Source organism: Tachypleus tridentatus, chromosome 3 (assembly GCF_004210375.1).
Source record: "Tachypleus tridentatus isolate NWPU-2018 chromosome 3, ASM421037v1, whole genome shotgun sequence".
NCBI lineage: Eukaryota > Metazoa > Arthropoda > Merostomata > Xiphosura > Limulidae > Tachypleus > Tachypleus tridentatus.
Window position 1 is genome coordinate 3,980,320 of NC_134827.1, and position 14,282 is coordinate 3,994,601.

At 36.0% G+C, this 14,282-nt stretch overlaps 1 protein-coding gene across 5 annotated transcripts in view; it reads right to left on the bottom strand.

The window, feature by feature from the left end:
- The window catches only part of LOC143246230 (uncharacterized), a 59,962-nt gene extending 57,746 nt beyond the window's left edge, over positions 1-2,216 (bottom strand). For 3 of the 5 annotated variants that reach the window (XM_076492592.1, XM_076492593.1, XM_076492591.1), the window contains exon 1: positions 1,355-2,210. The gene's annotated coding sequence lies outside the window, so the exon portion shown is untranslated. Of the gene's footprint in view, positions 1-1,354 lie in introns of all 5 variants that reach the window. The other 2 variants (XM_076492590.1, XM_076492594.1) reach the window with 2 other exon arrangements.
- Between the last annotated feature and the right edge of the window lie 12,066 nt (positions 2,217-14,282).

Consider the following 14,282-nt stretch of genomic DNA (forward strand, 5'->3'; position numbering starts at 1 on the left):
AATAAAGGAGCTTACGTCAGGGCTAGGCTATAAAAAATTCTTCTACGCTAATTTATATCTCAGATGTCATTACTGGTATACGCTATACACATTTAAACAATCTGATTTAGAAAGTTAACTCGGCGTAAATATCTAGGTTTAAAAATTAACGACGAATACCTATTTACAGATACAAAATCCATACTGTATCAGAAATGCTGTTCTGATAAGTGAAGTCATGCTCAGACTTTTTGTATGGATAAATCAGAAAGTCATACAGTATTCTAAATTCACATTTGCAAATAAGCTATCAAATAAAAATATGCACAATAATTATTTAATTGAGAAATGATTGGATATTTTTATTGAAGTAAACTGTATTTTATTTAATTTTAAAATAATCAAACCTGTCAATAATTTACTTAAAATTATTAATTAAATGAACACAAAAATTACTAAGTATATTAGATAATTCAGTTAAATGTCGATTAAAGGTTATTCGTATATATATATATTAATGTGCAAAAGTTGTAGCATAAATATAAGTGGTTATAGAAGTTTAGTTTAAGGCTCCTTTATGACTTTTGAAGAACCACAGTGGCTGTTCTCTTTAAGAAGAGATACCCTCCTTCCAAAGTAGGACACTATATTTAGGAGCGCCGGAAGCAAATTTACGTTAGTGGCGCAGGGAACTATAATAAAATGTCACCAAAGTCAAAAATAAGGCAGTGTTATCACCATTTTTTATTTTATTTATTATTTTATTTTTTTTACGTATTCGCATTCGAGTGTAAATATCTCTAGTGATACCTTTTGAAATCATTTAATTCAACATATTCAACGCAAAATTATCAACTTGAATGTCACTACTTATTCTTATTGATAGAAATAAAATGTCGAATTTATAAAAGTATTAACTTCTAAAATAAATATTTCACCACGTAGGATTGCTGTTCATCACTACTTGCTATGCAAGCGATTTTCCTGCTGGCTAGGCACCCATAAAGTTGGCCCTTTGAAAATTGAAAATATCCTCGCTCTTACCCATTTTTTTACGGAATTACCATGACATCACTAGAGTTACGCATTTATGGAATTTAAACATTCACCTGACATTTTTAAGGACCAGTTACTTTGCGTATCTAAGCTGTAAAAACTGACAACCAATATAGAGATTACTTATCTCAAGCTAACAAGAAAGAATGATTTAAGTGGAATCTACAGCGCATTGTAAAAGTCCTTACTACTCCCTGTGTTGGTAATCAATTTTAGTGGTTTGTATGCGAAAGACACAACTTAAATGGGCAAAAATATTTATTAAATCTCAGGAGAGCTTCTAATGTTTAGAAATAGAAAAAGGTGCATTATTACTTACTTTAGTGATATAAACACAATGAAATCTTGATAACATGTTGTAAGTCTTCACCCCTAACACGATTCTGCAGATAACATTCGGTTGAAACTCCTTTGGCAGTAATGACAGTAGAATTTCTTTTTGGATAATTATCCTCAAGCTTTGGGCACTATGCTACGGATATTTCTTGCCACTTTTGCTTGTAAATATCCTCCACTTCTTGAAAGTTGAAAGGATGTCTTGGATGCACAGCAATTTTCAATTTTCTTTACAGGTTTGCGAGTGGATTAAAGTCTGGACGTTGGCTTAGCTGGTCAAAGACTTTAATTCTCTTTCTCAAAACCGATTCTTGGGTTGCATTTGTCCTACATTTGGAATTATTATCCTGTTGAAATATAAATTTTAATGAGTTTTAGTTTTTCAGCTGACTTCTTCAGGTTTATTTCCAACATCTGTTATTTTTATACAGTCCACAATCCTTTGAATATACAAGTTCTACAGTACCAATTACAGAAAAATATTACCACAACATTATGGACCACCCCCATTTCGCTTGACAATTGAGACTGCATTTGCCAAGTCATCGGTATTTTTGGATTCTTCGCAATACATCCCGTTTCTCATATAACCCAAAAAGTCTTGCCTTAGTCTCATCTGACTATAGAACTTTCCGCTATATTGTTGTAGGTTTATTGAAATATATACGATCCTACTCCCTTACCGATATAAGATGCATTTTTTTCTGTCGTGGTGTCTCTCTTGCCACCCTATCATACAAGCATTTTTGTGCAAGGTGATATTATCGACGCATGTACAGTAATTCCAGCTGCTCCTATTGCAGCCTCCAGCTCCTTTATTGCCACTGCTAGCTTGACGTCAAGTCGCTTCTCTGACGATTTTACTGCTTACTCGAGCACAGACTTTCTTAGATCGACCTGACCTTGGCCAGACTGAGGTAGTGTGACGCACTTTCCAATTTTGAATTTATTAAACAACAATAACAAAAAAAACTTACAAGAAAAATATACGAATAAAAACACAAACAAAACAGACGTAACAATGTCTTTGACAAAATAAATAAATGAAAAGGAATTACATTACAACTTAGACATTATAAGTGAAGTAACAAATTAAATAAATTAAAAATTATGTAGACAAAATACAAATGAAACTTTTGGTTTTATACACAAAAAACAGTGTAGTAATTAAAATACAAATGCAACCTCTCGCGGGCCCGGCATGGCCAAGCGTGTTAAGGCGTGCGACTCGTAATCTGAGGGTCGCGGGTTCGCATCCCCGTCGCGCCAAACATGCTCGGTCTTTCAGCCGTGGGAGCGTTATACTGTGACGGTAGGTCACTATTCGTAGGTAAAAGAGCAGCCCAAGAGTTGGCGGTGGGTGGTGATGACTAGCTGCCTTACACTGCTAAAGGCACAGATAGCCCTGCAGCAGCTTTGTGCGAAATTCAAAAACAAACAAAACAAACGTTTAACTACTAATAATCAAGCAACCTCTCGTTAAAGGTTGTGCACATCAGTGACACGTCAGGACGCCAACGATGGTAAAAGTCTCTAGGCGCCAGCAGCTGATGGTTCGCTTCAAGGCAAAATAATAGCTTATACAAGGCTTCAAACACTATTTTATAGTATGTCACTAGTACCCGTTCAAACACATTGATTCCGAGAAAAAAATAAAATAAAATTCGTGGCAGGTATTTCGATTTAACACTTTGCATCTCAAGAAGAGATGCAAAGCAATCGAGGGACCTTCTCTTCGCCTTATTCATGAAGTAAAATTTAACTGGGCTAGTGATTGATTATTAGTAGTTAAACGTTTGTTTTGTTTGTTTTTGAATTTCGCACAAAGCTACTCGAGGGCTATCGGTGCTAGCCGTCCCTAATTTAGTAGTGTAAGACTAGAGGGAAGGCAGCTAGTCATCACCACCCACCGCCAACTCTTGGGCTACTCTTTTACCAACGAATAGTGGGATTTATCGTCACATTATAACGCCCCCACGGCTGAAAAGGCGAGCATGTTTGGCGCGACGGGGTTGCGAACCCGCGACCCTCAGATTACGAGTCGCACGCCTTAACACGCTTGGCCATGCCGGGCCAGTAGTTAAACTGACAAGATTTAAAGTTAACTAGTTTGCAATGCAATCTGGTAGCAAAGGTCCAATGGTGGTCCGCGGGAGGTTAAATATTGACTCTACAAACAAAAAAATCACAAGAGGATAGTGATCTGTAGATCCAAAAACCTTGGAATTTGCTGTGGGGGAAACGGGAGTACCCGGAAAAAAACCCACTTTCACGATCAGGGCACCGAAAAAATCTACCCTGACTGTGCCTGGAAGTTGCTGGAAAAAAAATCAGGGTTAGTAAGGCTTATAACAAAAAACACTCAAAAAATATACAACGATAAAACACGTGTTGAGATCAAAAGATCGATCTAAGGCACCAGGTGGATAAAGATAGGCAGTTCGTGGATACAAAACTGAGTGATTCATTCTATCTGTCTCAATGAGTCGTTCTATTTCGGTCTGGGACGATTGGTGTCTTCTTGCGAATCTTGTTTGTGTCTTTTGCTGAACGTGATGTTGATATCTGTAGCGGTTGATACGTCTGTAGTCTTAACGAGCGTGGGTTGAGTCTGGCATAAAGCTGTATTCTTTGGTTTGAGTCGCTGCTGAAAAGTAACGTCAACGTTGGTCGGAGTATCCTTGTCTTTCTTCTTAGCATTCATTAAATATTGCTGCTTGCAGCAGAGATAATTGGCATACATGAAGATGAAAAGCTTAGTGGACGAGGGGTACTCTGATTGACAGACTTGGCATTTTGAAGATTAATTGCTCGACATCGGGGACGTTCGGCACTAAAATGAAAAGATTGTAGGGTAGATCCGTGGTTAAGTATAAAATCAGCTACCTGTTTATGCTCGGTCACGACCTTCACAAAGGTAATTGGCAATCCTGTGGTCTTAGAATGAATTCTGTGAGCTGCATGGAGGTTGTTGTTTCCAGAAAATGTTGAATTTCAGCGGGAGCTATAGACAAATGAACGTTCTTAATAAATATCGAATATAGGTAACTTGAAGTTTTTGTAGGAGAGCACCGCACGTTGATATCTGATTTCTATGGTTTACATAGATATGCATGGTCCTGGAGTGTTGAAGGCTGCAGTAATATGCCTCCTCTGCGAAGGATTCTAGTTTTTCTGGGGTCAACTGAGACGTTACGTTTGAAGTGGTCGATGAAGGCAATAATTTGGAGAGGGGAGAAATCCAACGGTAATCCGTCAAGAATTACCAGGGGTACTGATGATCTTGGCATCGAAGGAAGCTTGTGTGATGAAGGCAAATTGTCAACGATGAGTTATCACGTCTGAACACTTCAGCTACTAATCGAGGAATGAAACTAAAACCAAAAAAACCAACTGACGTTCTTAAATACCGTTATGAGCACTGGGAACAGGGACGGGCACGTGATACATTATGGTTCTAGCCGAGATCGAAGAGTTCGTTTGTTTGTTTTGAATTTCGCGCATAGCTACACGAAGGCTATCTGCGATATCCGTCCCTAATTTTGCAGTGTAAGACTATAGGAAAGACAGCTAGTCATCACCACCCACCGCCAACTCTTGGGCTATTCTTTTAACAACGAATAGTGGGATTGACCGACACATTATAATGCCCCCACGGCTGAAAGGGCGAGCATGTTTGGTGCGACGGGTATTCGAACCCGCAATCCTCAGCTTACAAGTTGGAGATCATAGGGACACGGAAAAGACGAGCCACCAATTTCCATGTCTTATCCGATATCGAACATAAGACCAACAGATGGAGAACAAACTCCCCCCGGCTTGACACAATGGACACGTCTTGATTTTACTGACATTAACAGGTACAAACGTTCTCTCACCGGTAGTACGTTACGAGGTCTGTTCAAAAAATACGCGGACTGTTTGAATTGCGCGGCTCCAGTTGGTTCCAGGGGAATCCGCTAGGTTTGCACAGATCAGCTGATTACGATGCCATTTCCCGATATTTGCAGATATCTTCATTTGTGTATTAGCCACGCGGTTTTAAGTGAAGTGCGATTTTTTCGTTTGGCGGATTTCAGAATGAATGACCTGAAGGAGCAACGATTTGCTGTGAAATTTTGTGTTAAACTTGGAAAATCTGCGACTGAAACTTTTGCTATGCTTAACACGACTTACGGTGATGTTGCTATGAAGCGTACGGCATGTTTCAAGTGGCATTAACGTTTTAAGGATAATCGACAGTCCATTGAAGATGATGAGCGTCCTGGACGTCCTTCCACGTCAACTGACGACCCACACGTCGACAAAATCAACACCCTGGTGCGGGCAAATCGACGTCTGACTGTCAGGGGAGCTTGCTGAAGAGTGTTGGATATCAGTTGGATCTTGTTACGAGATTTTGACCGAAAAATTGAAGATGCACCGCGTTGCTGCGAAATTCATCCCTCAGAACTCGTGAGTTTTTGACCAAACACTCGATCACTGTTCTTCCCCACCACCCTACTCACCTGACCTTGCTCCTTGCGATTTTTTCTTGTTCCCCAAACTCAAAAGACCCTAGAAAGGAAGAAGATTTGAGACGATTCCCGAGATTAAAGCAAATGCGACGAAGGAGCTGGAGGACATTACAAAAGAAGCGTACCAGGACTGTTTCAACAAGTGGAAACACCGTTGGGATAAGTGTGTGCGTTGGGGAGGAGAGTACTTTGAAGGGGTCCCAGACCTGTAACTTCTAAATAAAGTACATTTTGTTTTATGACGTCAGTCTGCGTATTTTTTTAACAGCCCTTGTATGAACGATGCGCCAGTTGAAAGCCTTTAAATAACTATCATTAAGGTGCATCGTAATGCGGTCCAAATAACACCTCACAGAAGAGCAGCATGATGTAGCTCCATCCTGCGAGTCACTCCGGGGCCAATAGACCACAGAAAGAACGGAAGTCTGTGGTTGTTGAAAAATCACGCAACGCAACTTGACAATGTAACGTACTTTTCATTTTTTCACAACATATTTTGTGGTACTTAATAGCAAATTAAAAAATGTTTGAAATTTATCTATATCATTCTCCAGAGTTGTGTTTCTTAACATTTTCTCTCTTAAATCTGTAGAGAGCTCTTTTCTCATCATTCTCAATATGTAACAGTACACAAAATTTTAACTTTTATAATTCTTTGCTTGAATTAATACTGACAGCTCCATGTTACCTAATATATTTTTTCACGTGGTTCCGTAATATATTTTGGTATCTGCTTGAGATATGCACAGTCATCCCTAATTTAGTAGTGTAAGACTAGATGAAAGGAGCTAGCCATCACTACCCACCGCCAACACTTGGGCTACTCTTTTACCAATGAATAGTGGGATTGATCGTAACATAATAACGCCCCCGCGGCTGAAAGGGCGAACATGATTGGTGTGACGGGGATCCGAACCTGCGACCCTCAGATTACGAGTCGAGTACCTTAACCACCTAGCAATACCAGGCTCGAAAAGAGTCATACAAACAAATAGAAACTGCAGTTCTGTAAGGACGGTTAAAAATAAATTAAATATAAAAATCCGATTTATTACTTGAGTCATCAAAACGTTTTGATCTATAATTTTATTGAATTTATTGGTTATAATTTGTTTGACTATTAATCTGGGATTTCAGTAATAGTCACTCTGGGATTCAGTTTCATGTCAACTTTAGTTTTTTGAAAACCACATTTGTGTGTGTGTGTGCTCTTTGTTTCAATTTAAATAATAAACTTTTCAAGCAGGGTGAAATGATATACAGTTCATTTGTTACACTGTCAGAACCATTGTTCTTTAAATACTTAGTGTTATCTTTGTAAAGTTTATCGAGATGCAAAATTTGAAAAACATTTGGCAAACTTATCACTTTATTATGTAAGGCTCTATATAATTTCTTCTTTTGTTTCCATTCTACAAAGGGTATAGAGCACTTGAATCGAAATCTGAAGATTGCGGGTTCGAATCCCCGTCGCATCAAACATGCTCGCCTTTTCAGCCGTGGGGGCGTTATAATGTGACTGTCAATCCCATTATTCGTTGGTAAAAAAGTAGCCCAAGAGTTGGCAGTGGTTAATGATGACTATCTCCCTTTCCTCTCTGCTAAATTAGAGACGGCTAGCGCAGGTAGCCCTCGTGTAGCCTTGAGCGAAATTCAAAAAACAAACAACTGTATAGAGTGGCATTTTTCAACCTTTTCTATATCAGAAACCGAGTTGGTGTCTCACTAAACTGTTAGCAACCACTAAAATGCAAGTGCCATTGCGATTTATATGTAAATATTCTGTCAGTTTTTGTTTGTTTGTTTTCGTGAAATCTCACAGATCAGTGGTTAAGAATCTAATTTTGACCACTCAGTTATAAACTTATCAGATAATCACTTCACAAAACTTTGATTATTATTTTTTACTCACCTACAGGGTGTGTAAAAATGAAAACTAAGAGATTTTTCATCTACCTTCCTTAGGAAAATTCACATAAGCAATTTATACAAAGTTCAATTAACTTAAATTAAAAAGCAAGCTTGTTGAGAATATTCACACAAAGCTAGAAAAGAGCAATCACTCTTTATCCGCTTGAACTTTCAGACTAGGAAAAAGGCGGCTAGTCGACAACATTCATCTATAATTGTACTAAATTAATTGGTTATGATTTTAGTCTGCTCTAATTGAACAGAGAGATGTGACCTGTCACTCATATAAAGCACCTACGGACTCAAAGTGCAAAACACAAATTTTGCGGTAATAAGACACGAACCATTATCTTCAAATTCACAGAGTAGTAAGATTACTGTTAGCCCACGACCAATCAGCTTTCAAAGAAGTAATGATAAAAGAGAAAGCTTTACTTTAGATTAACTTCATAAATACACATACCAAATTCATTCAGTATGCTTATGAAACAATTAAGTATGCGATTCTCTTTAGTTAAAAGCGTAAAATTCTTTAGTAAATTTATACAAGTTGAATAAAGGACCATTATGCACTGTACTGAAACGCCCATGATAAGAAAATGTATTGATCATGAAAATTTTGGTGTGTACATGATAGAGTAAGAGGCACAGGCAAGAATGGATTAAAGGTTTTATTTACCCTAGACTTTTCAATTTATAGAGGCCCCCTCGAGACAGAACTTCTACGTGCAGTATATTTATAGTCATAGCTTGAGGCCTTGAGCTTCAGCCACTCAGTGGCTCAGTGGTATGTCTGCGGACTTACAACGCTAAAAACCGTGTTTCGATACCCGTGGTGGGCAGAGCACAGATAGCCCATTGAGTAGCTTTGTGCTTAATTCAAATCAACAAAACCACAACCCTGGGCTTCAGCCCGGTAAGCCCATGCCTTAATTCGGGGTTCGGCACAAATACTTACAGCAGATATTGGACATACTTTATAGTATATAGATTAAAAAACGCTAGGCTAATGAAAAGTGACACGTCTCGTTTGTTTTAAATTATTTAAGTATATGCCTATAAAGCTAACCTATTTAAAATTCACAACTTTATTTACACATGAAAGTTTACATAATTTATAATTTCATAGCTTAATGTATTTTTCTGAAGTCAACATCAGTTAAATATATCAGATCAAATGTAAACACTATTTTCATGCTTTATTCTACATATGTCTTGTACTACATCGGTAATATATGATTTTAATATAAAATAAAATGTTTTGCATAATTAAATAGATTGACTTTGTTATGCAAACATTCAAAGGCGAATCCCACTAAGGGGAATGAATGATATTTGGTCTATTGAGAGGGTGATCTTGAGAACCACTGTTCTAATGATAGGAATGTTAGCATCTCATCCAAAGTATTCTACTCTGATCACAGAATAATAATATTAACAAAATATGTCACCAAATTTCACCAAAATTTTAAGTTTACAGTAACATGAGGAATTCTTTATTTTTTTAATTACGATGGGAGACTAGTTAACTAGATGAATTAAGTGCAATAAAAACTGAAGGGTTGTAACAAAGTTTTTCCCACACTTCTAGCCTTTAATTATAAGACTTTGAAGTGACCATTTGGGGAAAGGGGACTCAGATTCAAGGTGAATTGGTGAAAGGGTGAAAAGGAGTCTTTTAAAAAAGTAATATTGGTAAATGTTACTCTGTTCAGATCTAGTACAGTATATGTAACGGATTATTGATAAAATATGTGTAATGATTTGGGTTACTTTTTGGAATTGATGTTCTGTTTATACACACACGCACACAAAAGTATATTTAAACATTTATATCAGTTATTGCCTCAAATTCTCAAATAAATACGTATGAACAGTATTATATTTTATCATAAATTTGCTTAATTATTTCAATCTACTTCAATTAAGAATGTTGAAATTTTGGAAATTTAAATAAATGAACAGCATTCTTTTTCAGCCCACCCCCAGAAAAGGGCATGACTCGTCACCTATTGTTCATTGACGACAGTATTTGGGATGTATGTACATTATTTTGTGACACATAATAAACACCGACGAAAACGAACAGTTTTTAATCAATAAATATTTTCGGAGAGAAATATAATTGTTTAAGAAATGTTACTTCTCTCTGGCAAAAAACAAAAGTGTTAAAATCCGTCTTTTGTTTATGTAGTTAAACGTAAAGCTACACAAAGGGCTGTGTTCTAACCACCAAGGATATTGGAACGCAGTTTCAAGTGTTTAAGTCCGCAAACAAACCACTTTGCTACTAGTAGGCTGAAACCAGTGTGCTTTGTAGTTGTAGCGAGCCTACTTTAAAAACAAAGAAACAAAAAACTCTCCAGCACAACCTAAAATAAGCAAAGGGATATTAAATGTTACAAATTTCTAAATGACACTAATAAGCAATAATGTTATATTTTCACTTATATGATAATTAACGAGCAACACACTGAAGCAAATGTGTTTCAAATGTATTCCTTGAGTGTTAATGCTACATAGTAGACACGAGGTAAGAATTATGCTGTAGATTCACAAATATATTGCAGTTTTGTCAACCAGTAAGTTTAATTTAATGTGTTTTTAGTTGTTAAGCGTAAAGCTAGACAATGGACTATCTGTGCTCTGCCCACCGAGAAATATTTAACAGGACAAGGAACGTTTTGAATGGGTATGATAGTGTTAATAACAATGATAAGTATACATGTGTGTATATTTACATACCTATTATCTAGTGTGAAATAATCCAATTGTTTTTTTTATTTTAAATTGTGTGTGTTTCGTACATGTATTCTTCTCTGTGATGTCGGGTGCTTTGAAAGGTATGTTCAACTTATGCGATTTAATTGCTGACTGGAGAGGCTATGTGAGTGTTTATATATTTTTTCAATATGAATCTATAGCTTTTCAACTTTTGAGGATCGAAACTTATTTATAAAAAATATAACGATTTCACTTGAAGTGGTGCGTCGAAATTGTAAAAGTAATATCTTAATACATTTCGACATTCACCTGTTGATCAAAATTTTTTATTCTTGTTCTTCCATAACTAAATTATACTGAATATAAAGTTCTTCCACAAGACGACACAGGTTATGAAAAATCTATTCGGAGACACAAATATTAAGGATTAAATTTGTGAAAGGTTTTTGGATAAATTTTGCCAAGTAATATTTCAGACTCATCAAAAAATATTTCAAGCACAGACTGTCGCAATCGCTCTTATAAGATCCTGATGTTCCGTAATAATGTATTTTAACTTTATTTTCGACCATTTAATATGATACTGTTTAGTTACCTGCCACTTAATGTATGAGTTCTAAAAACACGTTTAGTTTGTTTGTTTTGTTTGTTTTTGAATTTTGCACAAAGCTACTCGAGGGCTATCTGTGCTAGCCAACATGTTTAGACAACTAAATTAAAAATTGGGTTTTTGAATCATTTCTTATCATGTAGTAACTTAGATTAATTTAGGCGTGTGAAAAATACTATGATATCGCACCTAATTTATTATTCGATATTACACAGCAGATTAATTGTTCAATGATTTTAAATGTGTTGCAGATTCCTTTTCCTTTTCACCAAAGGTAAATATAATCCGTAAGCATATATTAATAAATATATATTAAGAACATTGCATCTATTTTTAAGTTTCTAAATGTACACATCATATCATGGAACTATCATTATCTATGTGCAATATTTTGCATATATTATATGTGGTATTCATCAGAAAAGGTGAAAATTCCCAAAAAATGTAGGTAGTTTCATGATTTTTAGGTGCAGAACAAGTTTAAAATGGACACTAGAGGAATTTAAACAAACATAAAGGCCGTTTAAAACACCAAAATAATGTTTTTACCAAACTCCGTGTTAAGTTACCATAAAGTGCAACGCTTTTTTCTTCAGTAGTATCTAGAAGTTGTGGTTGAGAAAAACAAGAGTAAGGAAGGGTTAGCAGATGTCCGGTGAACAAAAATGTCATACTACGTATAAAAAACTGTAAGAAAATAAAGAGCAATTTTGTAAATATATATAATTAAAGATATATTTTATGCTAGTTATGGATGGGTGAAATTCAAGAATATTTCAGTTATGACATATATATATATAGTAATATATTTATTTTCTGTAATTAAAAAATAATTCACTCCCCTCATAACAACAGGAAAGTTATTAGTTTAATAGTGTTATGACACAGGGATGATTTTCTAGATATTACAGCACCTTCTTCCACAATCGATAGTGTTATATTTGATGTCTTTGGTTCTTGACTTGCTCTGTATGTCAACATAAATTGGATAAGGTTTTTTCATAATACATTAAGGTCAGCATTGTCCCTCTACTTTTCTTATGTTTTGTCAGCAGTGCACGGACATCTTCCAAGAATGGTTTGGAAAGGCAAGCTCATATTACACGTCTACAAATGGAATAGCATGACTTTTCGTTTATATTTATGTCTTGTGGAGCAACTGACTTATGAACTTATACGTATGACTGAAAACTTTTCCTTGATGAAAAAACACCTTGCTCTTATCCATTCTATAAAGAAAAAGTCATTTCCTCGTAGATTAGTATTGCGCCAACATGTTAGCTATACGGTAAACGGAATTCACCCGAAATGTTTCTCGATTATTCGATTGTTTAAGTTACCATTATAACTGTAACTTTCAATCACCATAAATCATCTGGAAAATTATGCGACATGCTCTGTTCTATACTTGAAATACTGTTTTATTGCTAGGACATTAACAAAATGTCCAGACTTTGATTCTGACCCTCAAATGTGGTAAATCGAACGACAGATCGTGCTTCGTATTTATTTTCATATCCATGTTTTGCCCATTGTGATAACTTACTTTTATTTGTCACACGTTGGGCAAAACAGAGGTACAGCAGTATGTCTGCGGATTTACAATGCTAAACATCAGATTTCGATGCATGTGGTGGGCAGAGCACAAATGTGTAACTTTGTATTTAATTTCAAACAAACAAACACATACGTCAAATATTACTCGTACAGTTTGAGTTACTTTCGGTTAAAAAGCTGGTTATCATTTTTCCTTCCTCGGGTATGCATTTGGTGGCTGGATACAAAGTAATCTTTTATCTCTTTTTTTTTCCCCCACATCTACAGAAATCACACCTTTCTTGCTTTACTCATATAGTTCAACAATGCAGATATGCATTTGTTCGCAAAGCTAAAATTTCATGTCTTGCATGCTTTTGCGAACTGGAAAGTTCTGCATTGTAATACTTTCAGAAGGGGCAACTTTAAGCGTAATATACATTTGAAAATGTCTAAGCTTCAACTTGAATGCAATAAGAAGAAAACAAAATAACAACAATAAAGCAAATAACTGATCAAAAATAGAATATATGCATTTTAAAAAACGTACAACAAAGCGTTTTTGGTAAAAATTAAGTCTTTGGTGAAAAATCTAGTAGTTCTGTTTCTTTGTTGAATTTAACGCAAAGCTTTGCTAGGAATATCTGCGTTAGCAGTCCCTAATTTTGAAGTGACAGACTAGAGAGGCAGCTAATCAATACTATTTAACTCCAACTATTGGGTTACTCTTTACCAGCGAATATTAAAATTGACTGTCACATTATAACGTCCTTACAACTGAAACAGTGAACATGTTGGGCGATGAGTTTCGATTCCACGATTGACAGATTGGGAGTCGAGCAACCTCAGCACTAGGCCGCTCACTCTAGTATTTATTACAATAAGGTGTTGTTGTTTTTTTAATTTCGCGCAAAGCTACACGAGGGTTATCTGCGCTAGCAGTCTCTAATTTAGCAGTGTAAGACTAGAAGGAAGGCATCACCACCCGCTGCCAACTCTTGGGTTACTCTTTCACCAACGAACAGTGGGATTTGCCGAACAATTATAACGCCCCCACGGTTGAAAAGGCGAGCATGTTTGGTGCGACGGGGATTTGAACTCGCGAGCTTCAGATCATGAGTCGAACGCCTTAACCCACCTGGCTATGCCGGGCCTATTACAATAAGAAAGCAAAAGTTATAGCTTTATTCTGCAACTTCAAGATTAGTAAGCATGCAACTAAACTTAATATAATGTTTAATTACAATAAACTTTTTCTGGTGAACAAAAACTCATTTTATTATATATATATAAGTTATTTTTATAATTTCCAATTACAGTTCAACTAATTAACGACATAATTTTAACGCATTTAAAAATATTTTCAGCACTGTTACCCTTACTTCGTAAAATAATATGCTCTAAAATGTTATAACGTTTTAATTAAAACGTTAAGAACCCAGAAAAACACAACAAGAATTTTAATGTAGAACAAATATTTCTTATGATACAGGGGCATATTTTATCCACATATTTTCTTGAAGATATTTGTTTCATGTCCCTCGCTAGAACAGCGGTAAGCCTACGGGTTTACAACGCTAAAATCAGCGGTTCGATTCCTCTCGGTGGTCGCA